At 45.0% G+C, this 11,413-nt stretch overlaps 1 long non-coding RNA gene across 1 annotated transcript; it reads right to left on the bottom strand.

Moving 5' to 3' along the window:
• Nucleotides 1-7,182: 7,182 nt before the first annotated feature.
• On the bottom strand, nt 7,183-9,682 carry LOC309519685. The gene is made up of 3 exons (XR_014213965.1): nt 9,179-9,682; nt 8,440-8,512; nt 7,183-7,863 (listed from the first exon to the last, which is right to left on the bottom strand). It is a non-coding gene; the product is annotated as an uncharacterized lncRNA (long non-coding RNA).
• Nucleotides 9,683-11,413: the final 1,731 nt, after the last annotated feature.

Genomic DNA, 11,413 nt, shown 5'->3' with positions numbered 1-11,413 from the left:
CTTTTGCGGAATGTTGTGTGTGTTTCAATGTTAGCAGCTGCAATTTTGCCTCATTTGCTTCAGCTGAAGTCATTGACAGAAAAAACAAAATGGCAGCCAGCACAAAAATATGGCAGTCTACCCAGCGACTACCATTTTCCCGCTTTAATGCCACAGAGTGACACAACATCTGAGGCATTGTGAGGAAATGACAGCCGTCCCCTGAAGTGAAATCAGCTCAAAACTTCCAAATCTGTTACATGTTGATTCTGGACCTGGTTAGATTGCCATTTGAGGTGGATCATTTCAAACAAGATTATGATCAGCTACATGTGGGTAGGAAAACATCTGAATAATATGAATTGGTGCGCGTGTGCAGCCCCCCCCCGGAAAGTATTTTATTTCTGCAGGAATATCTTGTGAAATCCTCACAGAGCAACACTTTTGAACACACTTCTCTATGCCTCTATATTGTTTGGTAGATCCCTTCCAGATCCCTCCCTGCGGGCTCTAAAATTCCTTTTCAAAGCTACATTCAATATGGAACATATTTTATTTCAAGGGGGGAACCCTGTTAATAATACTTTAAAATAAACCCCTCCCCACCTTCCAGAAACCGGGGGCAGGAGAACCAATAGCTGAAAAATGTGTACTGCCGAGGCCTGAACCTCTGCAGCTTGTGAATAAAAGAGGTTGTAAAAATACCTCTGCACATGTGCTTGAAAAAAAATAAAGATGGTAACCACCTTCGATTGTAGCTCACCCCCTTCTCCATGAATATGATTTGTATGCACACTCTAAATTACAAGCCCCCATGGACTGTAATCTCAGAAACAGACAGGCCTTCTCAATTTGGGATGCTTGCTAAAGAGGAGGCAGGCAGGGAATACTCCTTGCCAGCAAGATGGTGAAAGGAAACATCCATTCTTCTCCACACTCGCTGCTGAAAAGAGCAAAAATGAAACCCTTCTCCCTGCATGTGTTGCCCACATGTTGTACTTTCATAAAGCAGGCTTTGGAATTTGCGTGCCTTTGGGGTCACTAAAAATTGGCCATAAACACCAGGATTCTCTGAGCATCCCTCCTCCTTCCCTGCCCCAAGTTTGCACTGAAGATCATTGTTCTCTTGGCCTGGTTTACAAGTTCATCTTTGGGCCCCGTGTCACAGTGGTTACTTGGAGACAGATGGGGCTGAAAGCTTCAACAAAGCTCAGGAGAAGACCAGGCACTGTGTTTGCATCTTGCTCCTGGCGATGAGAACAAAGCAGGCTTGGATGCAAACAACCTAGCACCTACCTTCCTTCCTTCCATTTCCCTCCTTCCCCTCCACTTACTTCTTTCTCCTGAACTCTTCTTGGAGGTAAACCTCTGAAAGAAGGATCTGCAGCTCTAGGGACCAGTTGCTGGGAATCCAAAGAGAGGAGAACGCAGCTCTTGCCCTCGCATCCTGTTTAACTGAATTGTAGTCTTTCCACCTGTCAGGTGTGTGTGCAGGAGCCAGGCCCTGTGACTAATAGGACTCTGCAGGACTGGGGCCTTCCTAAGTTTGTTCTGAAGAGGCAAGGCGCGGCCACACAGGTGAGGTCGATTGGTAACTCACAGCACCTGGTGGCAAGAGCTGGGAAGGGATACAGTATAAGGTCAGCATTTTCCCTTCGGCTCTTTGCGTGGCAAGTCCCCTCCCCCATGTGAAATGAAGACACTGGACACATTATATAAGGTTAATGGGCATAAAAAGGCCACAACTTTATTGATTACAGAATTGAAAGGTATTGGCCTTAGGCACTGGCTCCTATCGACTACCCGGCATGGAGACCGGGAAGGGTTATCCACAAGCCGTGGGAGTCCTGTTGAAGTACACCAACTAGGATCCAACGGGTGTCACCGCTCGGGGGCCTGCCGGAGGCCCTTACCTCCCTAGGTTTCGGACAAGGCAACGCCCCCCTCTACTGGACTACCTTTTCCTTGGGGGAAGGTGATGGCACTTCCTCCCCCCATTCATTTGCATAACAATGAACCCCTGCCAATGCCTAACCGCCAATACTGCGGAAGTTGTGACGTTTGCTACGAGGTAGGCGAAAAAACCAAAAGGCTGACAGTGCGCCAAATTGGAAAAATTCCTACCAGGCCCCTTGCCGCGACCAACCGGAGTCCATAGCAATGTCATAGCTAGCTAAGCCTAAGGGTGGGTGGGATGGGAAAACCGCTCAGCTGGCAAGGGGAAAGAGGGCGGTCCCCAGGCGTACCTGGCCTTAAGTATGCTAGGCCACGCCTCCCCAGCCCGCCGATTGGCGGGCCGGGTCGCAGGCACGCCCGGGGATTCCCTGGATCTCGCGGGGCCAAAAGGCCAGCCCCCGTGTTTGTGGGAGGGGGTAACCCGCAACCCCCTCTCCTCCCAAGGTCGGAAATGCCTTTGTCACAGCAACACGTTCCCTGCCTTGCTGCATTTGACTCCTTGCTTCTTGATCCTCGGACCCCTGACTTTGTGACTCCTTGCTTCTTGATCCTCGGACCCCTGATTTTGTGACTCCTTGCTTCTTGATCCTCGGACCCCTGACTTTGTGACTCCTTGCTTTCTGACCCTCGGACCCTTGGATTTCTGACTCCTGGCTTCTGGACTCCCGTTCCTGCTCCCACCCCACTATCTTGCCCCCGGTCCCGACGTCCCCAGCCAGGACTTTGATCGCCCGTGAACCAGACCGTGACAGCACCTCTGTAAAATTGATTGATTATGGGGTGTGCTGTTGAGTGGTAGATTTTTTTGTTTTCGTTTACATTTTTGTATTACTGTTCTTTTCATCTTGGGTTGTTGTTTTATTGCAAGCTGCTTGGGAAGAGAAGTTGCTCGGAAAAGTGGCCTAAAAACATTTTGAATAAATAAAACCGTAGGAAGGGAAAAGTACTCACGTGCTCTGGTCCTATTTGCATCCAGCTAGCCACTGTGAGAACAGCATGCTGTACTAGATGGTCTATTGGCCTCAAACAACACACTCTCCTTATGTTTTTATAGGGCTATGGATCTTTTTATGAAGAATTCTCACAAATTTGTAACTCGTGTGGAATTTCTAAAGAAGGACACCAGGATTAAATTGTTTCCAAACTGGTTTTAAATTAGTAATGCACATCTTCTCTCGGAGCTTTCCCTGACAGGTTCTGCATCATTTCATAAGCCCAAAAGAACCCTGAACAAGAATCCCATTAGACCTCTTGCCAAGCTTTTATTTCTCCCCTAATAACCCTTGTACTCTTACCACCTTTGACAATAATAACCTTTTCTGACTAGAAAACATTTCATCTGAAATTTCCTCGATTAGCCTTAGCAGGTATTATACCTCAGCTAGGTCTCTGCTTAAAACAAGGCCTTCTGTTCAAGTTATTCACGGAGTGCTTTTCCTCCAACCTTATGGAATTATTTACCCTGTGTTAGACGTTTGCCATTTCCCATTCAGTTCAGCCAAGCGAGCGGAGAGAATGGCGTGTGAAGCAATGTTTTGGGGACCTTTGTTGGATTTGTGTCAGCAAAGAGGCACGGCAGTCATTTGCAGCGCAAAGCAATTGCGGCTCGAACAAGGTTACCTGAAATTGACGGTAAGGCGAGGCGAGGGAAGAAAACAGGCTTTGCAACCCACAGACTGTCAGATTAATCAATAAAACATGAACGAAAAGGCGACGTTGTTGTGCTGAAGCTTTTTGTCACATTTTTATTTTCATATACAATGTGATAATTAATATTGATTTTCCTTCCTGACAGAACCACCTCTTAATATTGTGTGCGTTAGGCATGTTTTTGCTTTTTTTTTTTTTAGTTTAAAGGATTTAAACCTTTGGAAAAAAGAACACCCTCTACCGTCTCTAAATCTCATTGTTGGGGAAGGATACAAGGCTTATTCATTAGTCTCAGGAAACATGCTATTCAGGGATTAAGGTCTATATTTGCAAACATGTTACCTGCTGGTTTTGAGGAATACAACTGCTGAAATCTGAGAATGATGATACTGGAATGACCCACAAAATGTTAAAAAGTGCTCCTACTCTAGGGTTCCTTTATACAGTGGTACCTTGGGTTAAGAACTTAATTTGTTCTGGAGGTCTGTTCTTAATCTGAAACTATTCTTAACCTGAGGTACCACTTTAGCTAAATGGGCCTCCTGCTGCCGCTGCGCGATTTCTGTTCACATCCTGAAGCAGAGTTCTTAACCTGAGGTACTATTTCTGGGTTAGCAGAGTCTGTAACCTGAAGGTTCTGTAACCACTGTACAAGGGTTTTGCAGCTACTTTAGAAGAACATTGCTGGCCCAGATGAAAAGCCCATCTAGTCTAGGGATAGCCAACATGGCACCCTCTTGAAGTTTTGGAATGCAGCTCCCATCAGCCCAAGCCAGCATAGCCAAGGGTCAGGCTGATGGGATCTGGAGAGCTCCATACAACCTGGTTCACCATAATCATATTTGCATGTCACCTTTCCATTATTTAAAATCATTCTCAAGGCGGCTTACAACATGAAAATATTTACTTTAATTACAGACATAACAAAAGTAGTCATAAACAATAAATAAAACACATCAAAAAGTACACAACCAAATTGAGCAATGTCCACATAAATGTAAGATATAAACTAAAGATACAGAAATAATCAATAGCAGCAACAGTCCTGCCCAACAACAACCCCCTAAGCAATACTCCAGCCCAAGAGTCTGTTCAGAAGCCTCAGATTTTGTAGTTGGAGTCAGTCAATCAGAGCCCCGCTCTCCCAGGCCAGGTGAGAAATGACTAGCAAGGCAGTCCTTCCAGCAGTTACAGCCAAGATGGTCTAACATCGTGCTTCCTAAAGTGGTAGATGAGAAACTTTCAAGAAGACCACAAACAAAACTTGAAGGCCTTAACCCCTCCCACTCCTATTTCCTGAATAATATCCAGTGTCATATCACCAGTGGACATGAAAGATCAATTTAGCTTGCCTGGGTAATAGCCATTGGTAGACGTTATCAGTCCTCCATGGATTGGTCTAAATTCCTTTCTAAAATGATGTAAGTCAGAGGTGGGCACCTTCCATCGGGAACAGTCTGTTTTGCTTTTTATTAGATCCCTGAGCTCTAGAGCCTGGTGTAAAATACACACACTCAGAAATAAAGAATTCTGAATGCAGGAATTTGCACTGAGTACCAGAACTGAATGGAGCTCGCAGTCCTCCCACATAAGCACCTACTCCTTGTCATCCCCAGATTCCCTCATTTCAGCAGTACAATTTAGGGGGAGGGGGAGTCATTATTTTGCTGCTGTTGTTAAACCACTGGCAGTCAGACATTCTTGCTCATTTCCTACAAATTACCCAGAGATTTAACAGATGGCAATAACTCTTCTTTCCGCTCCAGATCTAAGCCATTGGCAGAGAGTTCCACAAATCAATGACGGGCTGCATTAAGCTGTCTCTTCCCTTTGTCTGGCCTGAACTTCCTGCCATTCAAGGATGGCCCCAAGTTCAAGTATTGGATGACCCTGAGTTTTAATATTATGCATAATTTTATAAACCTCTGTCATAGCATTCACCAACTTTTTGAGGCCAGCGAACACCTTTGGAATGGAAGCACACCCTTCAACTGTCCTGATTTTCCTGGGACATACCAGAATCACGGAAGCCATTCAGGCTTCTGATTCTTCTTCTTTTTAAAAAAATAATAATTTTTATTTGATTTTACAAACAAAAAAAGTTATAACAATGTCAAATACGTAACCATATATAGAGATTTCTCTGAATCTCCTGGCTTCCCCCCCTCCCCTCCATGGGTCCTATTGTCAACATCTTAAACTGCATATTATTTCACAGTCCATATATTGTATCTCTCCATATTATCCACAGTATTTGTTACATTACAAGTGTTATTAAAATCCTGCTAATGTTTTTGTCTGCTTACAGTGGTCTCCTAAATCAATTGTAATTCCCCCCATACTTTCTTGAAGTTTTTGTCTTCTTGGTTCCTGAGCTTGGTTCCAGAGCCAGTGTGGTGTAGTGGTGTGGTGTAGTGGTTAAGAGTGGTAGATTCGTAATCTGGGGAACCGGGTTCGCGTCTCCGCTCCTCCACATGCAGCTGCTGGGTGACCTTGGGCCAGTCACACTTCTCTGAAGTCTCTCAGCCCCACTCACCTCACAGAGTGTTTGTTGTGGGGGAGGAAGGGAAAGGAGAATGTTAGCCGCTTTGAGACTCCTTCGGGTAGTGATAAAGCGGGATATCAAATCCAAACTCTTCTTCTTCTTCTTCTTTTTGGTCAGTTTTGCCATTTTGGCATAGTCCAACAGCTTGGTTTGCCGTTCCTTTCTGGTAGGGACTTTTGTCTTCTTTCCATCTTTAGGCTAATAACTGTTGTCGTATATATAAAAAGAATTTTCTGTTCCTTTGGAATGTCAGTACCTACAATTCCTAATAAAAAAGTCCTGATTTTGGTCAGAGTAATGTTTGAGTGCATGAAGGAGTTCCACTGGTACTAATCATAAAATGGCTGCTATGCGTCGTGCTGTATAACACAAAATGGCTGCCACTGGGGCATGGCCTAATACAAAATGGCTGCCATAGCTAAATGAGCAGAAAAAGAGGCAGGAACACAAAAAAGTGCAGGCACACACCACCACCAGGGATGCATGTGGCGCTGTAGTCTAAACCACTGAGCCTAGGGCTTGCTGATCAGAAGGCTGGCAGATCGAATCCCTGTGACGGGGTGATCTCCCTTTGTTTGGTCCCAGCTCCTGCCCATCTAGCAGTTCGAAAGCACGTCAAGTGCAAATAGATAAATAGGTTGCCGGCTCTCTTGGCCTATAGAGCGAGATGAGCGCTGAAATATACTCAGAGTCGCAAAGTGATTTCATGCTCTTTATTCAGCTCATAGTGGTGAGGAGGAATGAATGAAAGTCCCCTCACAGTATCTGCTTTATATACATTATTTACACAATGGGCTGCACATGATTGGCTAATTCTGGAATTCTACTGTAAGCCAATCAGATTGTGGATTCACTTCTATCTGGAGCAGGATTGGGTGGTTCCTGCCAACCAATCATACTGCTGCATTGGTCTTTGTACCAAGCAGACTGCTGCATTCTGGATCCTATTGTTCTAGGACCAATCAGACTGCTGCAGTTTGGATCCTATTGTTCTAGGACCAATCAGACTGCTGCAGTTTGGATCCTATTCAACTCAGTACATAACAAGCGCCACAACCGCAGAGTCGTCTGCGACTGGACCTAATGGTCAGGGGTACCTTTACTTTTTACCTTTACACCACCCACAGCACCCTCATCAATGGAAAAAAGGCACCTGCACCAGCCACCTCCATGCTTACTCACAGGGAAAAGCTTTTGCATCTGACTTCTGTTCAGAAATAATGGGAAAGTGAGTGTCCAGCTCTGTTATCCAGTGAAATGTGGACATGTCTGAGGAGGCATATTAAGTGTTGGAAAGACTGAGCCAATGAAAACAGAAACTGAAAAGGAACAGCAAACAATCTGTTGTGCATTGATTAGATATATATACGGAGACCTTTCACTGGTGATGTTGGAAATACTGGTGGGCACACTGGCATTCACAACTGTTGTGTGTTGTTATTATACAGGGGCGTGGTGTCCAGTGCAGGTGGGGGCACAGCCGCAATGGCACCCCACTGGGATCGCACTGCCAGGGGCGGTATGCTCCCCCCGCACGCCTCTTCCTCCACCAGTGGTCACAACAGGCTGGGTCCTGAAAACATACATCTCAGGTGTCAATTCCACCTCTGCCATGTCCCATCCTCCAGTCATTTTCCTCAAACCATTGCAGCAGTACAATGGTGAAAGCTGTGTTTCCTTAACTTTTCTCTGCACCTTTGTTTATGTCTCAAGAAATCTGTGGCGTAACAAACCTTAGGAGAAAGCAAGGAAAGACAAAATTTGTCAATACTGACAGTTTAGACCAGAGACACTTCTTCAATATAATGGCTCATTCCAGTAAAGAAGGATGTCTCTGAACTTGTGCAGAGGGCCATTTCATACAAGCCCTGATACCATATGCCTCAAGAGAAACCAAATTCTTTTCTTAAACACACGCGCGCACACACACAAAACAACTTGATCTCTTCATGGGATAAAATATAGCAAAGCTGCTTGTCTCCTTCTTGAATTATTTCCCACTGCAATGCCATTTGCAGGCGGGCTCATGGAGCTAAATGGGGCATCAATGCTTGTTTACTTCTCTGCCCTGTTTTTTATCTTTCATCTTGATATTTTCTTTGATGCCAGCTTTATAGCACTTCCAATGACTTTATCTTTCTTCTCCCTCTTTTTCGGCTCATGTAGCTATGGGAACTGGCGTTAAAATGTCCATTCAGATACAAAATCAAAATGAATTCTCAAAACAAAAGGGAAGGCTTTAATGTTAGTGTTTTGCAAACTTCTCTCCCCTCAGTACAAGTGAATTATGTATCTAATTCCTTACTCACCTATTCTACCACAAGAACTATCTGCATGTTTTAATGTAAACTTGGATAGATCTACCTCCACCACATTGGGTGCCTTGACAGAAAGGTGGTATATGCAATAAATAAAATAAACTTAACGAGAAAGCTCCAAACTAAGCAACAGTGCCACATGCAAACAGCTTGACAGTTCATATGTAAAGTTGTGCTAAGTTTGTTTGCAAGACCTTAGACGTGATGTACCTCTGCAGCTTAGAGTTAATAAAATCGTCTCATTTCATAAGTTGAAAAGCTTTCAGGGCAGCTGATGCTTTGATGCATCATGCAAAGTTCACTCCTTGGACAATTTGCCTTAACTACTTGGGTTCGGTTTTGTTTTTAATGTGAAATGCCCCTTAAGATACTTCATTGGTCTTACGAAAATTATTTGTTTCCTTTAAAACTTCCCTGGCAATTTTGCTTGAGGTGTAACTTCCAAATTGGTCTCCAACTTCATATCAGGCAAAATTAAATGACAACTGTGGGGTGGGCGGGAGGTTAACTTGACAAGGAAATAGACAACATCAATTTTTCAAAGTAGGAAGGTAGGAGATCAGGTTTGAAGTTACATTTGCACCCATGTCCACTCTAAAGAGGAAAGGCAGGTGATACTGATCCAACTAAGGGCACACATTTAATACCTAAGCAGCAAAGAAGCTGAAACTGTGATTAGCTGAAGGTGGGCATAAGCTGAGTCCAAGTCAGGAGGCATTGAATTTCCTACCTCTGTCCCCATGGCACATATTTCATTGTTCAGGGTTGGAGAGTGTCACTGTCCCCCATGCTCCAAGACTCTCACTGTATCATCCTTTCGAGGCCCAAAGGGGCTCCTTTCACCACCCTTGAGTCCCTCAGATTTCAGTGGCACTCCCCAGGCATCCCATTGCACCTTCTTGGCAAACCCTAGCAGAGCCAGGGGTGGGTGGGTGTCAAACCCTGCTTCACCTGTCTTGAAGGCACAGCTGCAGCCACTGAGAGGAGAAGAAGAAGAAGAAGAAGAAGAAGAAGAGGAGGAGGAGGAGGAGGAGGAGGAGTAGTAGTAGTTTGGATTTGATATCCTGCTTTATCATTATCCGAAGGAGTCTCAAAGCGGCTAACATTCTCCTTTCCCTTCCTCCCTCACAACAAACACTCTGTGAGGTGTGTGAGGCTGAGAGACTTCAGAGAAGTGTGACTAGCCCAAGGTCACCCAGCAGCTGCATGTGGAGGAGCGGAGACGCGTACCCGGTTCCCCAGATTATGAATCTACTGCTCTTAACCACTACACCACACTGGAAGTCCCCCAAGCGAGTCTTGCAAGGTGTGCCATACGCTGTAACTAGGGTTGCCATGTTTCAAAAAAAGTGAAAATCCAAAAAGAAAAAACTGTTGAACGAAGTATTTTTTTGGCAGATTTCCCAGGGCGTTTAAGCAATTTCCACCAGGACACCGTTTCTGATGGCTGATTGCCAGCTACATCTGGGAAATTCCAGACGTATGGCAACCAGTGTAACCAAAACTAGAAATGTGGTTTGTCTCATTGCAAACAATAGGATACTAGCCACACTCATTCAGAATGCCTCATTGTAATGTAACCACCAGTACATCGTATAGCTGCATGTCATGGTTGCCACTGCAGTGTAACACACATGAAGGCCAAATATACTGCTAGCCAGCTCAATCAGTTCTGGTCCACTTACTTACAGTCCTTTGCACCTATTATGGGGCTTGCGGGGAAGGATCGTGAGTCTCTTGTATGGAATGGATGAATAGACAGGTCTGCAATTGTTCTACTGAAGATTAGTGGAAAGGGCTTTTTGAGCCTTATCCTTCAGTTTTGTTTGCAGGCAGCTTTCCAAAGCACGGGTCTATTTTTTTAGAGATCACCAGGTCCCCAAGATCCATCACTCCATTATCAAACACACACACACACACACACACACACACACACACACAATGTGTCTGCAGCTTGGTTTATTTCAGGTCCTTCTGACAACTTCATGGATTAGGCAGCTGGCAGGGAGACACCTCGGCCACTTCATCAGGAATTATTTTCTGAACTTTGGCACCAGTGAGGGGCTCTTCCCTTCTGCAGGAGACATGTGCCATTGCCAAGACAGATGCCAGCTTCAGTCGCCGAAGGCTTGCGCTGGGATGGATCACACGGCATTGCTGCTGGTGCCGGAGGTAAAAAAAGAAAAGGGAAAAAAAGCCAGGTGCCCTGAGGCATTGGTGCCTAAAAATTAGCAACCAGCACCTGAGTACTGGAGGCTAACACTACTATGTCAGCTTGAGCCCAGGAAGCTGTCAATTTAGGCTTGCCAGCATTATGGAAAGGTAGCATATGTGAAGAGAACAGACAATAGCTCACCAATAAGAACAAATTTCCTTATTTCACAGGTATGTTAATGCCCCCTTCTCCCCTTCTTTCCTCTGCCCCACACTTGACCCCTTGACAATCACACACACACACACACACACACACACACACACACACACACAGAGTGGAACCTCGGGTTGTGAACGTGATCCATGTGGGAGGCACGTTCGCAACCCACAGCATTTGCAACCCGCAGCGGCACGTCTGTGCACGTGCAGGTTGCAATTCGGTGCTTCTGCACATGCGCAAAGCGCGATTTAGCACTTCTGCGCATGTGCGAGCACCAAACCCAGAAGTAACCTGTTTCGGTACTTCTTCGTTTGGCGCGGTGCGCAACCTGAAATCACGTAACCTGAAGCGTCTGTCACCCAAGATACCACTGTGTGTGTGTGTATAATTTTTATTTGACTTTAAATAATATAACAAACAATATTCACAGTCCAAATATCGAGATTTCTCTGAATCTCCTGACTTCCCCCCCTCCCTTCCATGGGTCCTGATGATGATATTTACAACTGCATATCAATATTTATCCAAATTTCTATCCTTCTAAATTATCCATACTTTCTGTTTCTTTACAAGTGTGGTTAAAATCCTACC

This window comes from Podarcis vaucheri (genome assembly GCF_965113315.1).
Source record: "Podarcis vaucheri genome assembly, chromosome: 15".
NCBI lineage: Eukaryota > Metazoa > Chordata > Lepidosauria > Squamata > Lacertidae > Podarcis > Podarcis vaucheri.
Note: the sequence above shows the minus strand (reverse complement) of the source record. Positions and strands in the feature narration are given on the sequence as shown.